The sequence below is a fragment of the Marmota marmota genome, unplaced genomic scaffold (assembly GCF_001458135.2).
Source record: "Marmota marmota marmota unplaced genomic scaffold, marMar, whole genome shotgun sequence".
NCBI lineage: Eukaryota > Metazoa > Chordata > Mammalia > Rodentia > Sciuridae > Marmota > Marmota marmota.
This window is the reverse complement of record NW_026000240.1, coordinates 30,978,345-31,005,510: the sequence shown is the minus strand read 5'-3', so window position 1 is coordinate 31,005,510 and position 27,166 is coordinate 30,978,345.

Genomic DNA, 27,166 nt, shown 5'->3' with positions numbered 1-27,166 from the left:
GGGGGGGGGGGGTCCTGCCACACATCTGAGTTATTCAGGGCACTAGGATAAATAAACCTCTCACTGGCCAGACATTTCTCCTGTTTTGAAACTTCCAGTGATGAGGGGGTATTCACTACCTATAGAAAACCCCAGGATCTTGGCATCATTTAAATTTGGCTTCCTGTCTTTCAGCCCAATCCCTTTCAGACATGGACTCATATACAGTCTGCTCTAGCCAGTGGCTACTCGCCCCACCAGTGTGGACAGTGGGAGGATGCGTCAATGCCATGTCCATCTTGTGGAGGACTATGACTGGCCCAGCTGCTGCCAAGGATCCTGCAGGCAGCATAATGAACAGTGGGACTGTTCTAGAAAATTCTGAAGGGGAAAGGCAAGATTTTAGCACAAGGGAGCCACACTACAAAGCAGCCCTTATTCTAAAAGCCAGAGTAAGGTCAAGTTACAGAGAATGCAGATTGGGAACTTTAAAAAGTCAAGGATAGACAAATAGTAAGAGATGGGAATGAGGAGAAACTCTGGGGTGGTGGTGGTTATAAGCATACACAGTTGCTTTCTTCTTCTTTCTTTCTTTCTTCTTCTTCTTCTTCTTTTTTTTTTTTAATGTTTGGCTTAACCAGCGTGGAATTAAGGGCAATAGGATGAGTAGACAAGAAACACTGTGGGAAGGGAGGGTTGATCAGGGAGTAATAACTCTCTGTTTTGGTCCTATATACAGAGAAAAACCCCCTAAGATTTCCTTATTCCAAAGGGCAAAATTGAATGGGTCCAGCTTATCTTTGGAGTCTATGAGCAAATTAATATCTACCTTGTAGACCATAGTAAGGATTAAATAAGATGAAAATGTGAACATACCTAGCCAGTTGCTTTCTCCTCTCTTTCTCTTTCTATAGTCAATTGAACAAAATTTTAACTGAATTTTTGCCTAGAGCATAAGTCCTAGTCTCTAGCTATTGTATTAACAATTTCATGTCTTGTCCTTAGAGGTTCACTTTCTAGGTGAACTTGTTCTCCTAAAAGTGTAGGAGATCCCTCTTCCCATTTTGACATTATTCTACCCACAATAAGTACCTGTCCTGTGTACAGAGGAGGACATTTAGCAGAGAGATTAAGTGAACCTTTTCACATAGGAAGTGGCGGAACTGAGATACAAGAACTTTACTATTTTAATTGGACTATGAATGGTGATGAAATATTAATATTAGAGAGAAAGAGAAAATTGTATCTCTCCTGGCACAAAAGAGCCGAATCAAAATTATTAGAGTCCTTCATTAATAGATGTTTGAGATTTGTACCCCAGGATAGCTTCTGACAGGAAGTCTGCAGATCAAGGGAAAGCCTTCAGGACAAAGTTGTTGCCTGCAGCACTTGAAGAAGTATAAAATCAGTTAACAGATCCAAATTGACGGCTTGGGTTGTTAAATCACAGCTGGTTCAGCTTCTGGAATTCCCAAGCTTAAAAAGTATCATTCTTTTAGGGCAGAGAGAAAGGATGAAACAATCTAAAAGAAAATCATTTGACTTATTAGGGTTCAGATGTTCCAGTCTACTTACATCATGAAGGTGTGTACAGCCTCACTGAGCCGTCAGATTCATCACTGCCTCACACACGTTCCATCCAATCAAAAGGCCACAGGTAAGTGTTGATTCCATTCCTTTCTTCCCTTTTGAAGATTGTTTCCTAACCAGGAAGAACATCAACACACTAATTTTGGATTACATAGAATCTGTTCCAAGTGAGTTTTAAAAAAATTATTATGGTTTGAGATGATCTTAATCTAATAATCCGATCATTGTGGCTTGAATGAGCCAACCACTGTGGTCTAATTCTCTAAATATGTCCAGAGAAAGAAATTTTCAGTGTGTCACTGGCCCTTAAATTGCAATCATTGGTCCAAGGACACAAATTTTTTCCATTGACCCTCTACCACTGTTGCCTGAGGGATCAGACTACAATGAAATAGACTGTATTCAGAGAAGGCTTCAAGAAGGCGAGAAATGTGACAGGTCAAATGTATGTATAGTATATCTGGTGACTCCAGAGAGGAGAGTTTATAGCTAGCAAAAAGAATGTTATCCTGGTCAAGGTATTTAAAAGGGAATCTCAACCACTCTATTATTTTCACCTGTTTACAGTTTATCCAATATTTGACCTTGAAGGAATCAGAAGTCATACACACAGTGATATCATCAACAAGAAAACTATGAATAGATATAAGTAAAGAACGTGGTCTGTGGTGGAGAAGGGATGGCCGCTCATTGAGATCTTAGGGGTATTACATACTACGTAAGCTGCTTTTCAACAGGGTTTCTCAACTTTGGCATCATTGACATGTGGGGTCAGATAATTTTTTTATTGTGGGGAGCTGTACTTAACAGCTAGCCTCAAACCAGTAAATGCCAATGACACTATTCCTTAGTTGAAAAATATCTCTAGAAATTGCTAAATGAAAACCATGGCTTAACAATAATGATTGTTATGGTTTAGAATTTTAATGTACCCTCAAATCTCATGTGTTAGGCATTGCAAAAATGTTGAGAGGTGAAATGATTCGATTATGAGAGAGGTAACCTCATCAGTGGATTAATCCATTTGGTGGAGGAGTAATTTGAATGTACTAACTGAGTGGTAACTCTAGGCAGGTGGGTTGTGGCTGCAGGAGGTAGGTCCTTGGGAGATGCCCTGGGAAATTATATCTTGTCCCTGGCTCTTTGTTTTCTCTGTCCACTTCCTGGCTGCCATGAGGGAGTAGCTTTCCTACCGCCATGTTCTTCCTGCCTCATCTCAGGCCCACAGCAATGGTGTTGGCCAACCATGGACTGAATACCTGAAACTCTGAGGCCAAAACCAACTTTTCTTCTACTGCATTGTTCCTACCAGGTATTTTGGTTACAGAAATGAAAAGCTGACCAATACAATAATATCAGCGAACATTTATTGAGGGTTTACTACATATCAAACATTGATTTAAATCTTTTATGTTTAGCTTTTTTATCATCAACTATACCACATAAACAAAATAGTGCACAAAATGAATTCTTCAATGATTTATCAAATAGGGAATATCTATGTAAGTACTAATCAGGTTAAGGGGAAAAAAAAAAACATTGGCAACTATAGAAGCTTCTATTAGTTCCCTTTTCAACATCTAACCATTATTTGCCCCTCAAGATAACCATTGTTGTGGCTCAGTGGTAGAGTACTTGCTTAGGACATGCAAGGCCCTGGGTTCTATCCTCAGCACCATGTAACAATAAATAAATTTAAAAAAGGTATTGTGTCCAAGTACAACTAAAAAATAAATATTATAAAAAGATAACTATTGTCCTAAATTTTACTTTATAGTTTTACTACCTAAGCATGCATCTATAAAACTACAGTTTATTTTTTTGTTGTTGTTTTATTTGTTTGGTACTAGGGATTGAATCCAGGATCACTTTACCACTGAGCTATATTCCCATCCCTTTTTACTTTTTTTTTGAAAAGGAGTCTCACTAAGTTGCTGAGGCTAACCTCAAATCTGTAATCCTTCTGTTTCAGCCTCTCAAGTTGCTAGGATTACAGGTGCATGCCACCACGCTTGGCTAAAGTTTACCTTTCATACAACCTTTCTCGGGCATTTACAGGTGGATGTGGTTCCATGAAAATGAAGTAGTAAAACAAAGAGAGTGATTTGGGGTTCAGAAAATACAGCAAACAATGCTGAAACTCCCAAGGTGATGGGAAAGATAATCCCAACAGAATAGCAACTGCTCCCCAACATGAAAGGCAGAAAATCATATTAGAACAAGTAAGATTGATCTGAGCCAGATTTCTTCAAGAAAATAAAATCAATAGAAATGCCTGATGCATCCGAATGTTGAGAGATAATTTGGAAAGCTGGTGGAAATTTGGGGCTTAATATAGCAAAGAGTATTTGTAAATTTATGCTAGCAAACAAATGACAGTTTATCATGGAAAATAAAGAAAACAGTAGTGCAAAAAAAGTGATTCAACCATACTCCATGACCCTGTTGTAAATTATTTACATGGTCAGGCTATAAACAAGGAGAGTTGCACTGATATTATAATATATTAGTAGGACAGAAGGGGAAGGGTAGTGAAGAAGAGCATGGAAACTCAGAACCTAATACTTTCAAGTCAGGAAGTCAACAGAAAATGCCTAGCAGGAGAATGTTCTTTTAGCAATATGGTGGTAAATATCAAAACAATCCACTACAAGATGAAAATATCATCCCTTAGCAATGAGAAACGTGGGTAGGGTAAGCAATATAGCTTTTCCTATCAAACCTTGTAACACTATTTGACTCTTTAAATCAGGTGCATGTAAACCTTTGATGAAAATGAGTACTTTAAAAACTGACTTAAAAGGACATAATTATCATGGAGGTGAATCCATAAGTAGAGCTTGGAGCAAAATGAATAGAAAAGAGGTTTGTGTATTCATAAACCTAGATTTCATGTAGTTTTCTCGAATGATCATTTGCAAACAGGTAATGAGATGGTTTAAGAGGCTCTAAGAATGAAATGAAGTGACAGTCAACTCATCTCATTCCATTCAAGCAAAGACTTTAAGCGATGTGTCAGAGCCAGAGCACCAAAGTGCAGGAAAGTTAAATGTTCAGGAAGAAAGCTCTTCTCCCCAGTGAAATAAATATTTTACTTATCTTCTATAATTTAATAGAGCCCTGGCATTCTGGGGCAAACAAATAGGAAAGAGAGCCACCAAGAATTTGACAACTATATCAATTATTTCAATCCTGAGAATCCCTGGTACCCCAGACCTTCAAATCCTTTTTCTCCCAAAGAGGGGGTCTGAGATCTTCCGTAGTCATTGAAAGTTTCCACAAGGGTGCACAAGGTGAACATTCCTGTATTGCAGCTATTTCGGTTTAAATCCCAGTTCTACTCCTAATGGGTGTCTGATCTTAGTAAAATTACTAATCTCTCTTAATCACAGTTTTGACATCTAAAAATAAAAGGCTGGTAATTCCTACATTGCTTAATGGTTCTCAAGATCAGAGAGAGAATTTTTATAAAGTCCTTGGCACATGGTTCTCTAGCAAATTTAGCTAATGTTATAATTATTGTCATTGTTATAACTATAATAATAATAGCTATTGTTATTACTAATGCTGTTGCCAATGGTATCACATCCGATCCCGTGTGTGGTGGCTTTTTAAAGCAGCTGCTGTTTCCTTTGTCTCATTCTCCATGGATTCTGACCTTGATAAGCCACTGGTATTACATAAGCCCACTGGAGCCCGGCTTTCCCCAGCAGAGCTCCACCAATAATGCTCTCATTAAGGCCTCCTCTCTAGGGCTCAATCCAATGGTTAGCGTTCGGTCCCCCTCTTCCTTGATCTATCAGCACCTTTGAACACAGCTCCTCACTCACCATACTCTTCTGGCTTTCCTCCTACCTCCCTAGTTGTGACATTCTCATTTTCACTCCTGGTTTCTCCTTTTTTTCTGGCCTCATAATATTGAGGTGTGCCAGAATTGAGTCTTCGGTCACCTCTTTCTGCCTCATATACACTATCCTGACAATCTTGTCTAGTCCCACAGATTTAAATACCACACATACAATGGAATTTATATCTTCAGTGCAGAGCTTTCTCCTAAATTCCAGACTTCAACATCTGGCTTTTATTTAACTTCACCTGAATTTTTAATAGGTCTCGCAAACTCAACAAGAGCCCATCTAAACTCTCGATTTTCCCTCCAAGAACAGCTGCAATCCAAATCTTTTTTTTTTAGAGTTTTTTTTTCCTTTAATTTTTATTGTTGGTTGTTCAAAACATTACATAGTTCTTGACATATCATATTTCACACTTTGATTCAAGTGGGTTATGAACTCCCATTTTTACCCCGTATCCGGATTGCAGCATCAAATCTTAATATTCCCAATCAATTGCATTTCCATCATTTCTCTCATTCAGCCCCAAACACACTGGAGTTATCCGTGACTCCTCTCTCTTTATTGTACCGTAATTCAATCCAACGGTAAACACTGCTAGTTCTACCTGAAAAATATACTCAGAATATCTTACCATCTTTTTGGTCTGAGCAGAGTCCTACCTGGATTCCCTGCTTCTCTCTTTGTCCTCTTAGAATCTATGCTCTAACAGCAGACAGAGTTATCCTTTGTAAATATAAATCAAATCATATTATTCCTCTACTCAAATATCCTTCTGTGATTTCCTAACCTAATCAGAATAAAAAGTCAATTCCTTTTTTAATCACTTACAAGGTAACTGTAAACTTACCATCTGTCTGAAAGCTTCTCTTACTTTCTACTCTTGGTTTGCTCTACTCCATTCTCTGTGAGCTCTTTGCCATCCCCCCCACCCCCTGCACACCAGACACACTCCCACCTTGGGGTCTTTGCACCAGCTGTCCTCATTACCTAGAATACTCTTCCCCCAGATCTCACCCGGCAGACTATTCCTGCTTCAAGCCTTTGCTCAAATGTCACCTCTTCAATGAACACTGGGCCCTGACCTCTCTATTTAAAACCACATTCTTCCCCTCTCCCACCAGCAGTAATTCTGCTCTGGGATTTTTCCATTCTACTTCTACCATTCTACCCCCATGGTATAACTTAGCTGTGTTGTAGGTTGATTCATATATATCTCTCCAAAACCATGTTGGATCCATGAAAACAGGGATCTTACACCATTTTGTTCACTGACTTATGCCAACTGCATGAAAGAAGACATTAGTAGGCATTTAATAGCTATTTGAAAAAGAAAGGGAGAGAGGTCAGGGCGCAGCATTTCGGCCACTCTCAGGGCCTCAGCTTTCATCCTGAAATAAAATGAAGAAGTTGAAACAGATGAGCTCTGAGATCCCTTCTCCTTCAGCATCTAATGATTCTATGACTGTGTGAGTCCACGGAAGTTCACAAAAGATGGCAAGAGCAGTTGGGCCTTATCACGGTGCAGAATCTCAGGGCAGGCAGGAAGTCTGGTACACTATGGCTGAGCCTTCTTCCCGCTCCTCCCCAACCTGCCGGGAGGCTGTCTTGGCTGAGTCACGTTAGCCCTCCTCCAGATGACACCGATTCTGGAGAAGCTGTAGCATCTCTCCCACGCCACCCCCTGATGTACAGACCACACAACCAAAGGCTTCTTCATGAGATCCTAAGACATGGGTCTGCCAAACTAACTAGCAATTACCACTTGGCGTACCCTGGTGACTGTGAAAGCTGTGCTTCTGCCTTGACCCTGATCCCCTGTTGCCCTTGGGTCTGCAGAATCATGGCAAAGCTCCTCCTTCTCTCCACTGGATTGTCAAGGTGGTAGACCAGAAGCTGCTCCCATGGTGCCGATCAGCAAAAGGCCCTAAACATCTCTCTGCTTTTGTTTACAGAGTCCCTGGAATAGGAGCTTCGGCACCTGCTTTCCTCCCCACAGGACAGATGCCATTTCCTTAGAGAAGGGTAAATGCTGAACTGTAGGAAACAAGATCCTAGCCCTGTGGGACATCACTGATGCAGAAAGACAGGGCCAGCCTCTGCTAGCTGACTACCTCTCTTCTGTAGGGGCAGATGGAGACTTGGCAGGGAGGGTCCGGTCCATGGAGAAGTCAGCAAGATACTGTAATAGGGTACAAGGTGCGAATGTGTCTCAGGCCTCTGAGATGATGCCCCAGAGTCACCCAGGGAAGGAAATCTTCTGGCAACAGTACAGTTGTACTGTTTGTCCCCTTCTCAAATCTGACCTCCACTGCTCCAACAAGGACCAAGTCACAGAAGTCAGTGTGGTTTGGTAAATCAAGACAAACCATCAAGGATTGGAATATAAATGTATATTCTCTACCTAAGGACAAAAAAGCATATTTTTTTTTCTCAAACAAGTGGCTCATTTGCAAAAGACTCACTAAGCCAGCAAAAAAAAAAAAAAATGGATGTATTTCTCAAAGCTTGTCAAGAGACAAACTTGTTATGGACAATGAAATGAGGCTAATGCTTCTTATAAAGTCCTATCACTAACTTCTGGATGAGGAAGACAAGTTCTTCTGCCTGAAATGTCTTTCACTTGCTTCTCCATCTAGAAAATTCCTCCCCATCCTTGAAGATCCAAACAAAACTTCCTCTATGAAAACTTTCCCCATCAATCCCAGCCTACATACACACACATACATGCATACACATACACCACATGCGCACACACATACATCAACAGATCAATATCTTCTCTATGATACCTCAGTTCTTTGTTCATAATTTGGTTATTCAATCCACAAATATCTTAGATAAATAGGCCTAAACTAAAAATGTTTAATTATGGTACCCTCTTATCACATTTATCAAACACATATATTTTAATGCTACTATCTGATGATAGACATCTGCAGTAATAAGAATAAGAAAATACATTGCCACAGCAAACAATAGCTATTCTGACTTCCTTCTATATAAGGACTTTCAGTCCCTTCAATAAGAAATGCCCAATAAAATAATGCCAGACAGTGTAATGTGAGGTGACACAGCTTCCCAGTTTTTTTCCCCTTACTTTACCTGATGAAAATTACTTTCCTACTTAGCAATTTTCAACTTTTCCTCAAACAGAAGTTTCCCACACTTGCAAGGAATATAGGTATCAGAGGTAGAGATGTCAGCCCCATCAATGCTGAATTCCCATTCAAAGTCAGTTTTCCAGCTTGAAATCCCATCTTATGTCACTGCCATTTTGAAGACTGGAGAGAAGAAAAGTGCAGGAATATTCAGTCCCGCAGGCTGGGGGATAATGAGACAGCTCATCCCGGTAGGGAGGTGAAAGGCAACTCCCACAAGCCCACAGACACTGGTGGAGATCTATCAGTAATACCAATTAGAAGCTGTGGACTCAGCCTGCGCCTAAGAGAATCTTCTCTAGTCTGATCTTTATAGAAGGCAGAACAGTCTCTTTTCATGAAAGACACTTCTAAAGAGAAAGAGAACTTAGATCATGAACAAGAACCAGAATACAGGCCATGAACAAAACCAAGCCTAGAATGTTCCTGTGAGCCAGAGGTTGACAGATTTTATTATAAAAGGCCTTGTACTAAATATTTCCAGTTTTGTGAGATATATAATCTCCATTGGGAGATGTGTGCTAATAGGATTTTATTTACACAAACAGGTAGGCAGCTAAAGTTTGCTGACTCTTGCTCCAAGACAAGGTATTGTATACATAGTAGCATGGGAACATGTGTATACCAACTGATTGTAGGTAGCTCACAAAGTAATAGTCTAAATCTTAAATTGTTTGTGTTCTAATGTTTCCTAAAGACAAACATAATACTGTCTTTTCAAATGTGATTTCAAAAATATTATTGTGGGGGCTGAGGTGGTGGCTCAGTGGTAGAATGCTCACCTCGCATTTGCAAGGCCCTGGGTTCGATTCTCAGCACAACATACAAATAAATAAAATAAGTGTATTGTGTCCAACTACAACTAAAAAATAAATATTTTTTTAAAAAATATTATTGTGTACGATAGGGCTACATTTATTGAGTTGGGTTAAAGAAAAATAATAAGTTAATAACAAGGAGGATAAGATATTGACACTGCAAAAAAAAAAATCTATAGGTATTGTATGAATTGCCAAAGCCAGAAAAGAGTGTTCTAAGCTGCACTTACATCCTACCCACTGATTCGATAAGACGTCATTTCATCTGTCACTATTATCATTATATTGGGCCAATGGAAAGGCCACTTCAGGCCTCCAAACTTGACTTTCTATCTGGAAATGGTCAGTCCTGACAAACTGCTTCACAAGAATAAACTAGGATTTAATATCTACAAATATTTTAACTAGGATATGACCATATCTAATTTTATTTGGAATAAGTTTTTGATGTTTGTAAAATAGACATTCTCTCTCTCTCTCTCTCTCTCTCTCTCTCTGTGTGTGTGTATAGATATGAAATATATATATTTTAACATTAAAAAAAGTTTTGTTTTGTTAAGTTATACAACATTTGCTGTGAAAGGAAAATTGGTGATCATTATTATAAATAACTACCAAGAGGCTCAAAGGGGTAACTTTTTGTTAATATTTTTAATACTAGATATGTCACCTATGAAAGTCATGTTTCAGAACATGGTATGACTCAAACCATAAAGAATAAGCAAAGGTCAAAGAACGTAGGATTTTCTCTCATCTCTTTTCTTGCTATTCAAGCCTTTTCGCAACTTATTCTTGAACTCCCTGTCAGCTTCTGGGTAGAGGCTTAATTCTTTTTTTAAAAAATATTTTTAGTTGAGGATGGACACAATCCCTTTATTTTTTAATTTATTTTTATGTGGTGCTAAGGATCAAACCCAGTGCCTCATATTTGAGAGGCAAGTGCTCTATCACTGAGCTATGACCCCTGCTCTGAGGCTTAATTCTTAAGTGAGGTAAGTCACCTTCCTGGAAGGGAAGGTCAGCTTGGCACAGTTATCGATCCCATTGGGCATTCTCACCAGCCTTTATTTTGGGGACTTCTGTAGTCAGCGTGGGGCAAGGAATATACAGAGCAAAACAGTCTAGACTTAGGAACAAGGCACAGCTGAATTCAAATCTCAGCATGCCCACCATTGTCATAGGACTGTGGTAAATATTCAAGATATACTATGTAAAAGTCCTTAATGTAGTTTCTGACTAGGGTTCTGGGTCAAAAAAATAAAGTAATTTGCATTGATCTGGAAACCCTAAGCTGATAAAGTATACACTTAAAATAAATTTTAGCAATTATCATCTTCCTTGGAAACCCATGAGCTTTTTGTCTCTTCCTGGAAAGTGGGTGTGGAAGATGATAGTAGATTCAGGACAAATGTATCTTTCAATGAACACTCAATCAATTTATATCTTTTCTCAGAAACAGAAACCTGGTTTTAGATTTAGAGAGGAAGTAAGAATAGTTCAGCCTTATATGAGACCAAATGAACACGGGGAAAAAGCTAACAAATTGATAAATAAAAAATCATGCTGATTAGAAAAGTAGTCAGTCACTGAGCAGATAATACAGCTATGTCCTCTGGCTGCAAGTTCCTTAAAATTTTGGACTTCTGAGTCCAGTTCTTTTTGTTTGTTCATTTATTTGTTTTCACTTTCATGTTTTATTTTTTATCTAGGGAGAATTTATTGAGGATGATATGTAGTTCTTTTAAATTTTTTATTGGTTCTTTTTAGCTATGCATAGTATTAGGATTCATTTTGACATAATTATGAAAGCATGGGATATAATTTTCTCTAATTAGGTCCCAAGTACTTCTCCTTCTCCTCCCTTCCTCCCACCTTCCCTCTATTCTACTTGATACTTCTGCTATTTACTTATAGTCTTTTTAATGAGTTAGTGTCTAGTGAATATGCATGATGGTGAGATTCATTGTGGTATATTCATATACATGCATAGGAAAGTTAGGTCAGCTAAATCCAGATCTTGGTAGCCCTCCATGGCTTAGTTGAGTTGGAATAGATCTATTTTAGTAAAAAGAAGATGAGATTAAAGTTGGGGTGGATTAAATACTCCACTTCTATTTCTGGAATAGAGAAGTTTCCAGGTTTTCTAGCTGCCACTCACGTTTGCCTCTCATAGAAACGATGGCCACAGGAGTGATGATGGCTTTCAACCTTGGGACAGCAGGCGCCAGCAAAGTTGATCACTTTACAGTGCGTTTCTCTTTTGCCCAGATGATTGAGTCAAAAGAAGTTAGTGTTCTCCACCTCAAAGGAGGCTTGAAAACCAAGTGTACTTTGCATTTGGCTTGACTTATTTTCTGGAATATTTCTTCCTACAGACCTTTGAAGACAAATGACTGCTGGTGTGTCTATAATCAGCATGCCAATACAAGATGGCTTTGAAAACTGAGGTGAGAAGGCTGGACTGTGAACCTGAAATAATGAGTTTCTTAACCATGACTAAAATATTCAGAGGGACTTATACGATCATTTCCAGGCATGGAATTTGAAAAAGGAAAAATAGGGCTTTTGGGGGTTGTCACTCAGTGGTAGAGTGCTTGCCTCACACATATGAGGCACTGAGTTTGATCCTCAGCATAAAAATAATAAATAAAAAAGGCATTATGTCCATCTACAACTAAAAAATAAAAACAAGAAAAATAAATAAAGGAATAAAACAGATCTCTGCTTATTACAGCTCTCAGTATGTCATATAATAAGACCAATTAAATATGAGCTTAGAATAGGAAACTTACACACAAAAAAACACCATGAATTTGGTATAAAAAATACTACATTACCAAATATGATATATGAAAAAGAAGTGTTTAAATAAATGCATGATAAAACCAAAAAGAACAAGTAAAAATGTATATGAAAGATCTTGTGGAACGAAAAATAATCAAATTGAAGTTTTAGAAATGAAAAATGTAATAGCTAAAAATTACAACTCAAGGAAACATCAGAGAAAATGATTTAATGTAGCTGAAGAGATATTATTGAACTAGATAATAAATGATGTGGGAATAATTGCACATCCACATTTAAAAAAATAACTTTGACTCATACTTCACATACTATCCAAAAAACCAACTCAATATGGATAATATACCTAAAGCTAACAGCTACACTTGAAGAACTTCCAGAAGAAAACAAAAAAGAAAATTTTTGTGACTCCAGGTGAGGAAACTATTTCTTAAAGACAACACCAAAAGAAAAACTGATAACAGAAAATAAATGATTAATCTGACTTTATCAAAATTTATCACTTCTGCTCTATGAAAGACACTTTAGGAAATGAAAAGACAAACCATATACTTTGAAAAAATATTTTCAACTTATATTTCTAACATAAGATTTATATTCCAAATATATTTTTAAAACTCTACAACTCAATCATCAAATAGTCCACTAAAAAATGGACAGAAGATTTGAATAGATACTTTATCAAAAACAAAACACAGACACTAAATAAATAATGAGTCATAGAAGTCATTACTCAAAATTATTAGCCACAAGAAAGATAAGCATTAAAACCACAATGATATTCATTCACAATAATATGAAAATAATGAACATACCAAGTGTCGATGACAATGCAGAGCAAGTGAAAATCTCATGCAGTACTTAGGGGGATTCAACACTGGACAGCCACTTTACATGACTGTCCACCAGCCCCTTACAAAACTAAGTATACACTTACCGTATGATACTAAAATCCAACTCCAGGTGTTTCCTAAGAGAAAGGAAAACTTTAGTTCACATAAAAATTAATACGTAACAAGTTTTACAGCTTTATTTATAGCAACTTAAATGTCCTTTAATGGATCAATGGATAAATACAATATGGTACATCCATGCAATGGAATAATAGTAGTTAAAAGAAAGAACTACTGATGCATAGAACATGCACGAATTCCAAATGAATTATACACTATTTGTTAAAATCTATTTTTTCTCCAATGAATTTATTGTGCACCTTCATCAAAAATCAGTTGGCCATGAAGGGAAGGGAGGGGGAATGGGAATAGGAAAGACAGTAGAATGAATCCAGCTTAACTTTCCTATGTTCATATATGAATACACGAGCGGTGTAACTCCACATCATGAACAACCAAAAGCATGAGAAGTTATACTCCATGTATGTATAATATGTCAAAATACACTCTACTGTCATGTATGTCTAAAGACTGACATTGTGTCATTTGCATGAAAATGGATGGAACTTGAGAATATTATGTGAAGTGAAATAAGCCAAATTCAGAAAGTCAAAGATTGTATATTTTCTCTCCTATGTGGAAGGTAGAGAAGAAAAAGGAGAAGAAGTTGAGGAGAGGGTCTCATGAATATTGAAGGAAGATCAACACAATAGAGGAAAAGAACCAGGGGAAAGGAGTGAGAAAGCAAAAGTATGAATACTGGGAATAATGTTGACCAAATTATATTGTTACATTGTGTGCATGCATGAATATGAAACAATGAATTCCAACATTATGTAAAATTATAATGCATCAATAATCAGGTTGCATTACTCTTCCAGTGTTTTTATCTCTAAAAATTATTTTAGTTATTCTAGATTCTTTAATAATTTTAATAATAATTTCAATTTAATAATTTTAAACTGTTTGTTGATATCTATACCAGAAAATACATTTGAGATTTTTTCTAAAAATACAATTAAACAAATAAATATTTTGAGGAATATTGACATCTTTGTATGTTAAAATTTCCAATCCATGAATATGGTATGTCTATTTAAGTGTTCTTTGATTTTTTTTCCTCATTGTTATTTTACAGCTGTCATCATACAGATCTTAAACATGTGTTTTTAGATTAACATCTACATGTCTTACTTTGAGGGCTATTATCAATAGTATTATGTTTTAAATTTTAGGTTTCATTTGAATTGTTTGCTGCTAGTATGTAGAAGTGTGATTTTTTTTTAAAAAAAAAATTACAGTGATATTTTTTAAAACTCATTTATAAGTTCCAGGAGTTTGTTAGTAGGCAATTTTGTCATCCAAAAATAAAGATATAGATATAGACATATTTTTCTCCCTTCCTTTTATATATTTACTGCCTTTTCTTCCCTTCTTGCACAGGCTCAGACTTTCAGCACTATGTTGAAAATGAGAGTGTCAGCTGATTTCCTTGCCTTATTCCCTGTTTGGAGTGGGGAACTTACATACTCTCACCATTGCATTTTAAGTTAGGTTTTGTGTAGATGTTATCAAGTTGAGGAAATTACTTTTCATTTCTCATTCACTGAGAAATGGTTAGGCATTTGTTCAATTGCTATTTCTGCATCAATTGAGTTAAATATGAGGTTTTCCTACTTTTTTATAATTTGCATTGATTGAACATTGAATGTCAAGCCAGCCTTGCATTCCTGGAATAAATGCCTGTGTTTGATTTCTAATATTGATAATTTGTATTTTCCATCTGTCAGTATTGCTAGTGGCAATTTTGCTGATTTTGCAAAGTCCATAATTATGCTTTAACAACACTGTTTTATATGTGTGTATAATGTTATAATTGTTGATTATATAGTTTATAGTCTATTATTTTTAACTTTTCAAATTATCTATTTGTTATTTCCTTTCTTTTGCTTGTTTTGTGTTCTCTTTTTCTAGTTCCTTAAGATAGCTTCTTTTCTAATATAAATGTTAAATGCTATAAATTTGCATAAGTACTATTTTAGCTGTATCTTGCAGATTTTGATATGCTTCATATCAGTTCAATTTTCAATTCAATCCATTTTTATCTCCCTTGAAACTTCTTATTTGAAATGTGGGTTGGTTAGAAGTGTGTTGTTTACTTTCCAAGTGTTTGGTACTTTTTCTGTTATTAATTTCTAGTATGATTGTATTATGCTCAGAAAACAGGTTTTGTATGATTTTAATTATTTTAGATTTGTGGCAGTTTCCTTTATGACCCAGTATATAGTCCATTTTGGTGATTATTCATGTGTTCTTTAAAAAAAATTCTGTTACAGTTTGATGGAGTGCTGGGATAATTTCAGTTCAATCCTCCTGATTTTTCTCTTCGTGAATTTTCTGTCTGTTTTTCGAGTTTATAAATTATTGGGAGGAAGATTTAAAAGTCACCAATTATAATTTCTCAATTTCCCCATTCATTTCTGCTGGTGTTTGCATCATATATATTGAAGTTCTGTTGTTTGATGCATATGCATTTAGGATTATTATGTCTTCTTGGAAAGTGATTTTTTTGTCATCATGTAATGACCATTGTTTTCCTACTAATTTTCTTTGCTGTGAAGTTCAGTAGGCGTGATATTCATATATCCACTTCAATCTTCTTTTGACTAGTATATACATATTATAACTTTTTCCATAATTTTTCTTTAGATAAACCTATGTAATTGTATTTAAGCGAGTTGCTTGTAGACAGCATATAGTTGGGGTCATGCTTACATAACCTCTTTCAATTACTGCATCTTGGAAGAAGATTTAAATTTTTTTTCTTAACGGGCTACATAGTCAATATCTTCGGCTTTTCATGCCTTTCATATGGTCTTAATTGCATATTATTCTTTGTTTAAACAATCCTTTAAATATATATTTAAAAGAAAAAAACTTGGGAAAACTAAGAATGTAAGGAGCTTCCTCAATTTCATAGAAAGCATTTGCAAGAAACCTACAGCTAACATCATTCATGGTTGTGAAATATTGAATGCTTTCTCCTTAACTTTAGGATTAAGGCAAGAACGCCCATTATTCAATGTAGTACTGGAAATTGTAAAAAAGAAAAAAGAAAAAAAGAGAGAAAGGAAGAAAAAAAGATGAAAGAAAGAGATAAAAGACACATATATGGGGGGGGGGGAAAAGTTTCCCTAGTTTAAGATGATCTAATTGTCTATGTAGAAAATCCCCAAAGAATCTACAAAAGAAAGCTTCTAGAACTAATAAGTGAATTTCAGAAAGTCACAGCCTACTAGATCAACAGAGAAAGATGAATCACATCTTTACGTACTAACAATAAATACATGAAAACTAAAATTTAAAGCACAATATCATTTACAACTTCTCTAAAATGAAGTATTTAGTTATAAATCTTACAAAATATGCACAGAATTAGTATGCTGACAATTATAAATTACAGATGTAGAAAACATTCCACTGTCATGTATTTAAAAAAAATCAATTAATAATAAAATAAAAACTAAATAAATGGAGACATGTCATGTTACTGGAGAGGAGGACTCAAATAACAGACCCGGTTCTCCCCAAACTGATCTATAATTTCCAATATATTTTAAATACCAGACATTTTTATATACATAAATAAGTTTATTCAAAATTTTAGGGGGGAAATAGCCAAGTTTTATTGTTATATTGTGTGAATATATAAATACATAACAACAAATTCCATCAATATGTGAAATTATAATACACCAATAAAAATTAGGGGAAAGGACTAGGGATATAGCTCAGTTGGTAGAGTGCTTGCTTTGCATCCATAAGGCCCTGGGTTCAATCTCCAGCACCACACACAAAAAAAAAAAAATGAGGGAAAAGATAATAATAACTCTTAAGAGTGGTTAAGTATAGAGGGTGGATCAGGGTAGAGGGAGACATTACCTAATAACTTTATTAACCATTGTTCATTTTAGTTTTGTAATAATGGGTTAATAGTCTTATTGAAAAATTTAAGAAAGAAAATGGAAAGGAAAATAATGTCAACCCCCATCACAAAAGGCTCTGGTAAGTCCTAAGAATCACAGTGTATCAGGTGACATCAGTTCATCTCACCCACGTGGTTTTCCTTTACCTGGAGATGTGTTGACATCGATTCAAAGCCTAGGGAGTAGCTACAGGAGATCTCCCCACTACAGCCAAGACAAAATCCACATTGCCTGACTCTGGGTTTGCTTCTTGACCTTGTGGACCATGGTGACTAGGACATGTCTGGCTTTTTCACGGAAAACAAAGTGCATTTGCAGCAGAGGGTGAAACATTGTCCTGGGGCAACAGCATTCTGTGGAGTCTATTTCACCTACACAGTGAAAATCAATTGTCTTCATATACAAGTGTTCATTTCCCACTCATCTTTAAAACTACCAAAATATGGCAATACTGAGCCTAAATTCTCACAAGGCAGAAATCTGCTCAGGATGCATAGCAGCTGCTTCTTTAAAAAGGGCATTAATTTTTTAGCTGTTCATAGTCCCTATATTTCTCTTTTGTCTACCTTACCCTGCGATTGAGCACCACTTTCCATTTTCACATTTGTAATGCTGTTTTTATTTAAGAAGAGTTAGAAGTGAATGGTTCTTGTCTCCAAATCTCTAAGTTGAAAGATTTTTTTAAAAAAATTCAAACAAGAAGTCCACATGTTTTAAGAGAAGCCATTTTTCCTTGTTGGAGTGCTTCCTTTTCTTAAGGGTGCAATCATTTTTTTAAAAAGTAAATTTGAGTCAAGTAAATGTAATTTAAGGTAATCCAGTAAAATAAATCAGAATCAGAACACATATCTGAACAATTTCAGATATTCGAGTTTGTAGCTCTGGATTAAAGGAATCTTTGGACAGTTCCTGCTATTAATAATCATAATAATACCTACAGTTGTTTCCAACTCAAATTACTAATGGTTTCTGTATTTGTCTAATACGGAAGCCCTTTTACCATCTCTTCCCTACTATGACTCATGTGGTTGGGCTAAGAGAAAACATGCCATTTATCTAACAATAGATACCAAATATTCTTAGTCACCCACTGAGATATACTTTTTGAATTCCCACATGTTAAGAGAGAATGGAAAACAATAACAATTACCAATCTCCTCATAAATAAGACTAATTCTTTTAGGATTCTGGGTATGTAATGAATGTTAATGTATACAGGCCATATATGCTACATTTGAGAGTGTAAAGTGGGAAGATTCTGTGAAATACTCTTAAGTATTCAGAAATGTTTTTAATAAACGTGCTAAAATTGTGTCCTTTCCAAAGACTGCTGGTGGAGGAGTTTATCTCCCACCTCACCCCCCAAAAATATTCTGCTCTTGAGATGATTGCTAGCTACATGATAATCCAGGATTTGATTCATTTCCTTGAAGATTTCAAATAGAGATAGAAAAAAATTAGTAAAGGAATAGGAAAGGAATTTTGGCAAAATTCCAGGCACTGGTACCAGCAGCAGTTAACCATAGGAAATTTTGGGCCCATTTTATGGATGAGAAAACCAGGGCTTAGTCTCATTAAATAAATTGCCTTGAAACCACATAAACAGTAAAAGACAGAATCCGAATTTCAATTCATGTCTGGGTGCAAAGCCTCTGTTCTTTCGACTGTGAAGATTCTCGGAGTATGGTCTCCAGCCCAGCCGCCTCAGCATGCCCTGGGAACTTGTTAGAATTGCATAATCTCAGTCCCACCCTCCCTCCCCACTCAGTCCACCATCTTCTGAAACAGAAACTCTGGAGTTGGGACACCAGAATCTATGTTTTAATCAGCTTCTGGGTGATTTGATCACGTAAATTTGAGAGCCACCACACTGTGCCAGTTCACAAACAAGAGGATACTGGCTTAGTGTTTAAAAGTCATGTGGTATGGAGCTGGGCGGGCTCTTCACGAAAAGAGAGCCAGGGTTCAACGTGGTGACTTTTCTCCATGATTCTGGATTGTGTCCTTGAGATGTGGTGGAAGAGTAGGTCTTCAGTGTTCTCACACATCCACAGAAGGCAGCCATGCTAGGGGGATGGGTATGTTAGTTTGACTCTGCTAATGTATACATATAGCAAAACATCATGTGGACACCTTGAATATATACAATTTTTATTTGGCAATTATGTCTCTATAAGGAGATGAGAGAGTGCACACTTGGCTACCCCTAGTTTGAACACTGGAAATAGCCTGGGATTTCCTCCAAATCATACAGCCAGTTGATCAGAAGCAGAACTGAGAACAGAACACAGGTTTCTGGCATCGAGTCTGTGCTTGTTCCACGGGGTCCCATTCTTTTCATCCTTGCGTTCCTCCAAGGCTGTTCTTCACATTAACTATAGGATATAGCACTGCCAGGGCACAACTTGGAGTCCGAGATGATTCTAACTTAGAAATTCTGAAAAGGCATTTCATTTTGAAACAACCTTTCTACTTCCTGGCTCTGGGACAAGAAAGTTGGCTGCCTGTTCTTAACTTACCAGCTGGAGAACAACTGACCAAGAGACACCAATGGTAACCTGGTCCAGAGGTAGGGCATGGGACCCCCCCCCCCGCCCCCGTTAAGGAAGCCACAGTAGACAGGGAAAATTGTAGGGACAGCTGGTAGGCAGAGATGGAATCAAGAATAAAGACCCACCAAATGCTGACCGTAATTTTTTTTTTTCTTTCTTAGGTTTCCCACCTCACTATAAGACAGCTTTCTTGGAAGAGGCACAATAGAAAATAAAAAATTAGATAAAGGACAAGGAATGATGTTTCCAGTGACAGGAGCATAGAGGACGGGGATAGAAGATAGGTTCAAGGTAACAAGAAAGAAGTAACTAAAACTTTGGTCAGCGAGGTCCCTGGCAGAGAAAGGTGGGAGCACAGAACTTAAGTGGCTACTAATGTTTTCTAGAAATGAAAGGGATGGAAGAAACCAGAGAACAGAGTTCACACACAGCTGAAGAGCTATAAGAACCACACAAAGTGGGGGAGAAGCTCTGTGTGCAACTGCAGAACAAAAGCAAGAGAGAGAATCTGACTGGTTTGTGGCTTAGGGAGATTATATGAGGGAGCAACAAGATGCATGAAAGATGCAGTGTCAGTCTGTATTTTTTTTTTTTAGTACCCTTTACCACTTTACCACTGAGCCACATCCCCAGCCCTTTTTATTTTTTATTTTGAGACAGGCTCACACTAAGTTGCTTAGGGCTTTGCTAAATTGCTGACCTGGCCTCAAAATTGCAACCCTGCACCTCGGCCTCCCCAAGTCTCTGGGATTACAGGTGCTCGCCACCATTCCCAGCAGCCCATCTTTATTATAGATAATTAAAATTTGGGCTATAAGCAACAGTATAGTTGTGGTTTTATTCTAAACAGAATTGCACTATGGTTTGTCAGAAGGTAGAAAGATGAGGAGGCAAGTTGGTGGAGAGGTATTTTGACCTGCTCCCCCAATAAGGGCTGGTGCAAGGTGGTGCAGAATAGGTTTTGAAACTCAAGGTCACTTCAAATGCAATTCTCTGCTGTATTGGTTTAACAGTGTAACTCTGTCATATGGATATGTTTGTGTGCTCTTAGACCACAAAGGGGAATATCTCAGGCATAACACTTCTTAGGGCAGAGTCTAAATCCAAGCAAACAACGCAGTGCAAGTTCCCCTTCGATGGTCAGGATTTATATTCCCATTATCAAAGCCACCAACTGTTAGACTAGTCTCTCTCTTTACTTTTTCCCACCACCACAACAGGAGGGTTGATTTTTCACTTGCAAAATAAAGCATGCATCCCAATTATAGTCCCTGACACTTAGTGCAAAACAGATGAATCTCTCATAGTCAAGCACTCTATTATAATTTTTTCAAGACAGATGAAAAAGAAGGAAAGAGCCTATCTTACCTCCAAAACTCTTTTCTAAAACTACCCACTGGCTTAGAAACTCTGAGAGGAGGAACAAGATATGCTTTATCCACGTCTATGTGTGCACACACAGGGCAGTCTCTAAGATGTCTAGGCACAATATGCCCACTTATTCAGCCACAGAGGCAATAATAGAATATGTGTCTATTCTATTTTTTTTTACTCCTACTGATTGTCATCTGACATGGACAACCAATTTTGGTAACTGAGCAAAAACAGAAACTATATTGCTGAAATTCCATGACAAATAATTCCTTACACACACCCTCTCAATTGTTGGCCAAATAGTCGTGCCTCTCCCTCCCGGGATCTACCTGCTGCACTTCTTCCTTACTAACCTGATTTGTTCAGGATAGCAATATAGCCATGTAAAAATATGTGACTTGACCATGTCCCTTGTAGATAGTAATAAGGCTTTGTAAATGGATGAGTGGTGAAATATAGGCAATAGTCTCCGAGGCAATGTCTCTGCCTGGATTAAAAAAAAAAAAGGTTAAAAATTTCTGGAAAGATACTCCTCTACCAACCACCATTTTTTTTTTCTTATCTTAATGCAATTACAAGGCTTAGAAACACAGTCACCATCTTTGACAGTGGCCTGACAGGCATGAGAATGGAGGGCTACCAGGAGGGTGGAGAATGGAGACAGAGCTTGAGTTCCAGAGGCATCCCCAGACAACCACACAAGCCTTCCATGGTCTGCCTCTGGACTCACTACTGGGAAGGACAAACCCCTCCATCAAACTTCCCTCATTCGTCCTTTCTTTTATTTTCAGCTGAACATTTCTGATGGATGAGAGAAACTATCTGAAGGATAATGGGACTTTAAGCCACAGCAGCTCCTTTACTGGGAGGAGAGCAATGAAGCTGGGTCACAGGCAGTAAAACCCATAAGGAAATTCTGGAGAGACAGAAGAGAGGGGATAACATTTACCTGGTGCATCATCATTGACCTAAGTAAAAAAGGTTAATGGCATTTTGAAGGTAGCAAACTGTGGGAATGACTCTTGCAGGGTTGCTTAGTCTATTAGCCCTTGAGTATTTACTGAGCTCTGTTCTGTGCCTAGCATCCAACCCCACCTCCTCCTTTGGTTAATACCATCCTTTGGAACTCCAAGACTCTTCACATGACAGTAGAATCCATTTTGACATAATTATACAAGCATGGAATATATCTTGTTCTAATCAGTCCTCTAGGGACCTTAATATGCTTTGACAATATCTGTAGGGAGAAATGTCCTACCCTGATTTACTGAGAATATTCTCTACGTCCCACTGACTCAGCAACCTGGGTGATACAGGAATACGTGTATCTTTTACTTGGTTTAAAACTTCTACTTGTTTTCATTCAATATGGACAATAAACTTTGAAATCTGAACAAAAATGGGCTGAGTTTCTAATCCCACACACATCTAAACACACCTGATGCTAATCACTAATTGTAATCATGTTATGCTGAAGGATAATTTTACATGAAAGACAACTAACACACATGAATGATGGCGATTACTTGTATACAAACAAAACATCTCATCATGTTTCTCCTCATTTTATTGGTTTTCCAATGCCCATCATTAGCAGAAAGTTCTGTGGAAGTATTATTTTCCATCATCATGTATGTACCCACATATCCTCCCAGAAAAAAAAAAGTAGATCAAACACCTGAGGCAGGAGGATGGAAAATTCAAGGCCAGAGGAAACTTAGTGAGACCCTGTCTCAGAATAAAATGTAAAAAGGACTAGAGATGCAGCTCAGCGGCAGGGCGTCCCTGGGTTCAAACCCCAGCACCGGAAAAAACAACAACACGGAACTCTGCATCTAAAATATATCTTGAATTTTCTTCAAGAATCCTGACCCGTGTGAAAACCATACAAGACTCCCTCTGTGGTCTAAAGGAAAAGACACACCACTGTGACATCAGGCTAGTATCATCTTGGTTCTTCCAAACTGGCTGATGGACTGGAGATAGAGAGAGACACTTTATTTTATTTTATAGTACTGGGAACTAAACCTAGAGGCACTCTACCACTGGGATATAACACACACACACACTCCATTTTTTATTATTATTATTTTTCATTTTTGAAATAGGGTCTCACTAAGTGGCCCAGGATGGTCTCAAACTGGCCATCCTCCTGCTCTGACCTCCTGCGTCACTGGGATTACAGTGACTCTATACCACTGTGTGCCACTATGTGTGGTAAAGGGGGACCCTCTGAAATAATAAAAGGCTCAATATATGAGGAAGGTACAACAATTATGAACAAAAATAACTCTAACGACAAAAATTTATAGTATATGAAACAAAGATTGGTAGAACCAAAGAGAGGTATGCAAATCCCCATTTAAAAATATAGCTGCAGATTTTAACATACCTCTTTATTTTTTTTCACATTTTATTGGTGCATTATAGTTGTTCATAATGATGGGATTTGTTGTTGTATATGTGCACATAATATAATTTAGGTGATATCACTCCCCAACACCTCCCCGTTCCCTCCCCTATTCCTACTCCCTGGTTCCTTCCTCTACTGATCTCCCTTTGATTTTCATGAGATCTCCAACACCACCTTTCTCTTCTTTTTCCTTTCTAGCTTCCACATATGAAAGAAAATTTATGACCCTTGACCTTCTGAGTTTGGCTTATTTCACTTAGCACAATATTCTCAAGTTCATCCATTCTCCTTACAAATCATATAACTTCATTTTTTCTTTATGGTTGAATAAAACTCCATTTGTACATATACCACATTTTCTTTATCCATTCATCTGTTGTTGGACACCTATGTTGGCTTCATAGTTTGGCTATTGTGAATTATGCTGCTATAAACATGGGTATCATGTATCACTATAGTAAGATGATTTTAATTCTTCAGGATAAATACCAAGGGGTGGTATTTATAATTGTAGCTGGGTCTTATGGTGGTTCCATGCCTAGTCTTTTCAGGAGCCTCCAGACTGATTTCCATAGTGGTTGTACTAATCTGCAATCCTACCAACAGTGTAAGAATGTTCCTTTTTTCTCTCCACATCTTCTCCAGCATTTATTATGGTTTATAATCTTGATAACTGCTATTCATACTGGTGGGAGAGAAAATCTCAGTGTGGTTTTGATTTGCATTTCCCTAATTGATAATGATGTTGAACATTTTTTTTCATATATGTGTGGGTCATTTGGATTTCTTCTTTCAAGAATTATCTATTTAATTCATTTGCCCATTTATTAATTGGGTTATTTGGGGGGCTATAAAGTTTTTTGAGCTCTTTATGTATTCTAGATATTAATTCTCTGTCAGAAGAGTAGCTCCCATTCTTTAAGTTCTTTCTTCACATTTCTAATTGTTTCCTTTGCTCTATAGAAGATTTTTAATCAAATGTCATCCCATTGATTAACTCTTGGCATTATTTCCTAAGCTTTAGATGTCCTATTGAGAAAGTTGTTGCCTGTGCCTATATGCTGGAATCTTGACCCTATTGTTTCTTCTAGGAGTTTTTTAGTTTCTGGTCTAATTTCTAGGTCTTTGATCCATTTGAGATGATTTTTGTGTACGGTAAGAGATAAGGCTCAAGTTTCATTCTTCTACATATGTATGAGTTTTCCCAGCACCATTTGTTCAAAAAGCTGTCTTTTCTCCAATGTATACTTTTGGCACCTTTGTCAAGGATCAAATGACTGTAGACGTATGAGTTTTTTCCCTGTGTCTTCTATTCTGTATCATTGGTCTATGTGTATGTTTTTATGCGAGTACCATGCAGTTTTTGTTACTGTAGCTCTGTCTTATAATTTGACGTCAGATATTGTGATGCTTCAGAGTCTTGTTTTTTTTGTTTTGTTTTGTTTTTTTTTTTTTGGTTTAGAATCGCTTTGGCTGTTCTGGGCCTTTTATTCTTCCAAATGATTTGTATGACTCTTCATTCTATTCTTGTGAAGAATGTTATTGTTATTTAGATAGGGATTGCATTGAATCTGTATATTGCTTTAGGCCATTTTGACAATATCTATGAGCATAGGAGGTCTTCTTCAATTTCTTTCTTCAATATTCTATAGTTTTCACTGTAGGAGTCTTTCACCTCTTATTTAAATTTATTCTTAGATATTTTTTGAGGCAACTAAGAATGAAAATGTTTTTCTGATTTCTTTCTCAGCAGATTCATTGTATATAGGAAAACTACTAATTTTTTTCTTTTTTTATTTGTCCTAATTAGTTGAATGCACTTCAATACATCATACATAGATGGAGTATAATTTCTCATTCTTCTGGTTGTACATGATGTAGAATTCCACAAGTTATATAGTTAAATATGTATGCAGGGTAATAATATCTGTTTCATTCTTCTATCCTTCCTTCTCCCATACCCCCTTCATTCATTCCCCTCTACCTAATCTAAATCAACTATTAATTTTTTATGTTGATTTTGTATCCTGATGCTTTGCTGAATTTGTTTATTAGCTCCAGCAGTATTTTGGTGGAATTTTTTTATCTTCTAGTTATAAGATCATACAATCTGCAAACATTGATAATCTGACGTCTTCTTTTCTTATTTTTATACCTTTTATTTCCTTCTTTTGCTTAATAGTACTGGATAGAATTTCTGGTACTATGTTAAATAGAACTAGTGAGTGGAATTTCTTTTCTTGTCCCAGATTTTAAAGGAAATACCTTCAGTTTTTCCCATTTACTAAGAGGTTGACTTTGGATTTCCTATATGTAGCCTCTTTTATCCCTAGTTTCTTCAGTGTTTTTATCATGATTGGGTGCTGAATTTTGTCAAAAACCTTCTGTGCATCTATTGGGATGACTAAATCATTTTTGTCCTTAATTCTATTCATGTGATGATTAGATTTATTTATCGATTTATGTATGTTAAATTATCCTTGCATCTCTGAGATAAAACCAACTTGGTTGTGATGTACAATCTACTTAACATATTGTTGAACACAATTTCCTCATATTTTATTGAAGATTTTTGCATCTAAGTTCTTCAGGGATATTAGTCTATAGTTTTCTCCTTGATGCATCCTTAACTGGTTGGTGTGAATGTGATATTGTCTTCACAGAATGAATTTTAAAGTGTTCCATCCCTTTCTTTTTCATGAACACAACTCTTAAAACATTAAAGAACAAGGAGATTTATGAAAACCAGTGAAGATATAGAAGAGTTAAAGAACAATTTCCCCCTCCTGTCATATCATTGTCATAATATCTACACCAAAGGACATATTGCTATTGGTATTTAGAGATAATTTTCAAATGCTAGCACACTGGTCTCTGGCAATTGAAGTGCCAATTGGATATGAAATCTTTGAACAAGAAGGATGTGAAAAGTTGAAAACCCTTGAAAAAGCATGGAAAGGAGGAACTTCTTAGACTAAAGAGGCCATCTGAAGAAGAGGCAGGTTCTAGTGTATGACTTATTTCATTTGTATAAAGTTCTAAATTTCATCAATAGCTTGAGAAGGCAGGATAGTGGATTTCCAAGAGAGATAATGACTAGAAAAAGGTGTAGAGTGGATTTCTTGAATAGTGCTCATACTTTGCAAACTAATATTGGTACTGGTTATGTTGCTTTATTAAATTTATGAAAATTTTGTAAGCTATATCATAAGAATTTTGGATATATATTGCTAACAACAAGCATTCTAAAAAGACAAATTCTACGAACGTCACCTTTTAATTTTAGTTATTTGCTTTTCTTCACAAATGTGAGTTGAACCAGAGAATTAATACATTCCAAGATACCCATTGTGCTTGACTATGTATAAATTTAAGGGAGACATTAGCCCTCAATGCAGTACAACAAATCACAACGTGGCCTGCAGAAAGTAATAAATAGGAATGACATTTAATAAAATAGAACTTTCATAAATTTAGGTCTCTTTGCTAATCCCTGGCTGGGACTGTTGGCCTTAATTCTTCACCCTGCCTTTTATCCATGTCTTATGCTTTGAAAAAAAAAGAAATTTCTTCCTGATTTTATTTTTTTTATTTTTCTATAATTATAAGAGCAGATTTAGTAGACTGACATGATTAGAGAGTAGCACAATAGCCATCTAGAGGCTTGAGGGAAGGGGAAACGAGTGGCTGCTCAGTCTGAGAAGCTGGAAGCTACGAATTATGGAGCCCTAGTCTGATATATATATA